Here is a 3,783-nt window from a genome sequence, read left to right on the forward strand (position 1 = left end):
AGAGAGAGAGAGAGAGAGAGAGAGAGAGAAAAAAAGAGAGAGAGAGAGAAAAAAAAAGAGAGAGAGAGAGAGAGAGAGAGAGAGAGAGAGAGAGAGAGAGAGAGAGACGGCCAGGCGTACAGACGGGAGGCCTAACACGAGAGGGACAGAGGGACATATGCGCGCGCTGGCCAGCAGGAAGCACGGGCACGGTCGATTTCATGACAGACTCATGGACCTCATGGGACGATTCCACGGTCATGCCCATGCCGCCGCTAGCTGCTGCTGCCTCGCCATGGCTCTCTCGCTCACTCTCGCTCTCTCTCTCTCTCTCTCTCTGCCCGACTGCGCGCCCCGTCCAGAATTTACTTCCCCTCGCCGATCTGCCCGCTCTGCCCCTGACCCTCCGTGACCCACAACACGTCGCTGCCCCCCCTGGGATGCCCCCCCAAGGGCTCCGCGAGGGTCCGACGCACTCGTCTGCAAATAGCGACTCTTCCGCACCTGTCCCGCTACGAGCCGCCGCTCCCTCACACAAACAAGAAGAACCTCCTCCTCCTCCTCCTCGACGGCCAGGCACTGGTCGCGGACAGGACACTCGCAGGCACTTGTGCCCGTCGGAAGAGGGCCCGCCGTCACCGTCAGCCGCGCTGCCACCGCCGGCCCGCTACCTGCCGCCGTGAGTCGGCATAAGAGCCGATAAGAATAACGCAGCACCAACAGCTGCAGCGCGCCAAAGTGGAGGGAAATAACGACTAGAGCGTTTTCATTTTTGACTGCTTCCGCAAACCCGCAACAGTTGTGATGATTTCGATAGTCGGCGGCAACGGCAGCAGCAACGAGGTCGGCTCGGCACACGCTTTACACCACGTTAAACTTCGCCCCTCATCATTTCAGCCCCCGAAAGTTCTTATTATTATTACAAAGCTGCTGCTGCTCCCCCGCCCTCCTGCTACTGCTGCTGCTGCTGCTGCTTCTCCTCCTCCGCCTCGTCCCGCGCCTCGCGTCGACCTGGCGGCGGGCCGCGCGCACCATTCAGGACACGCGATACACAATGGTGACAAAAGATAACGGGACGGACGCGTACGAAAATGAAAGGACAAAACTTGTCTATTCGCGGTAGGAGGCGGACGCGGTGCTGGCCGGCAGCCAGGGCGGGGCGGGGCGGGGCGGGGCCGCCGCCGGCGTCCAGAGCAGAGGCACGTGCGTCTGTTTGACAGTTGGGCCGCGGAGGACACAGCAGCGCCGCCGGCCCCGTCGGCGCTCCCGGGGGCGTCCGATTCGCCTCGCTTTGCATGCGGCATGTGGACGGGGCTCGCGGCCGCCGGGCCGCCGGGTCTCTCCGCGCGGAGCTCATCTCTGATCACATCTTATCAAAGCCAGCGGTCTTCTGCTCGCGTCGTCGTGCGGCTCGGCCCGCTTGGCCTGCCGCGCCGCGCGCGAGCCACCACGCCCGGCCACGCCTGGCCCCAGCGACACCAGCCTAGATTGACTCGTTTTAGGCTGACCTCCGCGTCGTCTGACAGCAGGACAAGCCCGTCGTTTGGCCCGCCGTTGTTGGCCTGCCATTGGCCTTCCCCGCAGCCACGTCCGCCTCCTGTCACGAGCCGCTCAGCTCACTCTGTCGTTCTGGCGTTGAAAACATTTCAACATCCCATGACACTCGTACCCCGGGGTAAAAATATCATGGGGTCCCTTTGAACTCCTGTACTGATCCTGAACCTAATGGGGGCCCATGATGTTTCTACCCCCCGTCCCTCCCCCCGCCCCTCCCCGTCCCACCCGAACACTGAACGATCGCGATGACGTGTCCGTCCGTCCGCCAGGATCAAGTCGCTCCGTTCGCGAGACTGTCACCGTCGCCACGCGGCACTCTGCTCACCTGTCAGTTGACCGCCGGCTCTCGCCGCCGTCGAGCTGGAGCTGGAGTCGGGACGCAGACGACAAGTCCTGAAGCTGGCCTCGGCACAACACTCTCCGCGCGGGCACTCGGGGCCCGCAGCACGCACCGCGCACTCACAACACTGTCACTGTCACCACCGAGACGCACTGCTGCACGAGTCTCTGTCGCGGACGTCAGCGGCGTCAGCGCCCGCCCAGGCGCGGCGGCCACCCCGATGTCATCCTGGCCGGGCTCCTCGGCAGTGCGGGCTTGAGGTCGTCGTATGCAGCGCCCGCGAGCAGAACAAGCGCCCCCTGCAGCGCCCGGCTCGCCTGTGTGTCCCGCGCACTCAGCGGGGGGTAAGGCGCGGAGGGAGAGAGAGAGGGGGAGAGCGAAGGGGGTTGAGAGAGAGAGAGAGGGAGAGAGAGGCGGTGCAGCCGGTTTCGCGGCCAGCGGGAAACTGTGGGGCCGAACGGTGGCGGCGGGCGCGCCGCGCGCCAAGCCGAGCCGGGGAGGGGGAGGGCCGCTGCGAGCCGAGCCGAGCAGCGAGTGGCGCCAGCCGGACCGGCCGAATCAATGCCGAGCCGAGCCGAGCCCGTGCCCGAGCCGAGCCGGGGCCGAGCCCAGCCGGGCCACGCGTCGCGGGAGGGGACCCCGTGATAATGAGACCGACGCGCGGGTGCCCACGTGGGGGGCCATCCTCACCTCTCGAACGCACTCTGGACACGAAAATTAGCAAATCGGATTTCAACCCTCCCTGAATATCCTACATAACATAATTCGCATTAGTTTTGCACCAAGTTGTCAGCCTCCGTGAGTGCGTGTCCTATCTCTCGATAGCATAACGGCGTATTTCTCGGTATTTCCATTAATGGCCGTCTAGAAAGTACGTCCGTAACTCGCCGTCACGGAACTGCCAAGTTGAGCCCATGCAAGCTCTCATAGCGCCTGATGGGTAGGCAACAAAGCTCCATGCAGTGCATGCGTGTACTGCGGGGTAGCCTACCACGAGTTTCGCAGGCGCCAAAGCTCCTGGATTTTTTTTTTAACAAATGGGCCTCGGGAAAATAGGACTACAGGACGAACACTTAGTTGCGAGCTGGGCCCCAGCTGTTCTAGGCGGCCTGACCTGCCGCCCTTGCCCTTGTCCGCAGGAGGCGGCCACCGCAGCCGCACCCACGAGCCGCTCCATTAGCGCGACCAGCAGGCAGAAGTAAGCCCGGGGCGGGGCGGGGCGGGGCGCACTGAGCTGTGCGAATCAGACCCGCACCCGGGCCGGGCCCAGCAGGGGGGGATAAATCACACTCGACAGTCGGTAACGCACACCCGCCGTGACCAGCACCCCACCCCCTTCCCCCCCAAAACTAAGTTCGCACCATCAACCCTCCGTCGTCCGGACCCCCTTGTTCCTGGGCGGCCCCCGCCTCCGACCCGCGCTGCCCTACCAACCAACCGCCCCCACGACCCCCTCCTCCTCTCCCCGCAGCTGTTGCAATCCAAGTTTCTGGAGACCGTCGTCGTCGTCGTGGTGGTGGCGGTGGCGGCGGCGACACCAAGCCGCCGGGGCGCCTCCGAAGCGCCGCCGCGCAAAGTGCACCGCTGGCGGCGGCCTGCACACGGGCCCTACGACGCGACAGAGGGGGACGCGCGCGGGACAGTTCCGCACGCAGCGCCCGCGGGGCGCCTCGCTCACTCACACTCGGCACGTAAGAAGAGCAACAGCCGCCACGACAAGGAAGGACCGCGTGATATCGGCCGGCCTCGACCGCTCCGGACAAAATAGTTGGACGCGGTCCTCGCGCGGGGGACTAAACAGGTGCGATATTCTATCCGCGCCGCGAGAGGACCCCGACAAACGTAAACACAATGACTGTCTGGTACATGAGGGCATTGTTTGAGCCGGGCGGGCGGCGGGGCGGCGG

At 64.7% G+C, this 3,783-nt stretch overlaps 1 protein-coding gene across 1 annotated transcript in view; it reads right to left on the minus strand.

Annotated features, from left to right (window-relative positions):
• The window catches only part of LOC113208268 (5-hydroxytryptamine receptor 1-like), a 209,762-nt gene extending 207,425 nt beyond the window's left edge, over nucleotides 1-2,337 (minus strand). Inside the window, exon 1 of the mRNA XM_052270159.1 lies at nucleotides 1,862-2,337. The gene's annotated coding sequence lies outside the window, so the exon portion shown is untranslated. The remainder of the gene's footprint in view (nucleotides 1-1,861) is intronic.
• Between the last annotated feature and the right edge of the window lie 1,446 nt (nucleotides 2,338-3,783).

The sequence above is a fragment of the Frankliniella occidentalis genome, unplaced genomic scaffold (assembly GCF_000697945.3).
Source record: "Frankliniella occidentalis isolate FOCC.00 unplaced genomic scaffold, Focc_3.1 Scaffold112, whole genome shotgun sequence".
Classification (NCBI taxonomy): domain Eukaryota; kingdom Metazoa; phylum Arthropoda; class Insecta; order Thysanoptera; family Thripidae; genus Frankliniella; species Frankliniella occidentalis.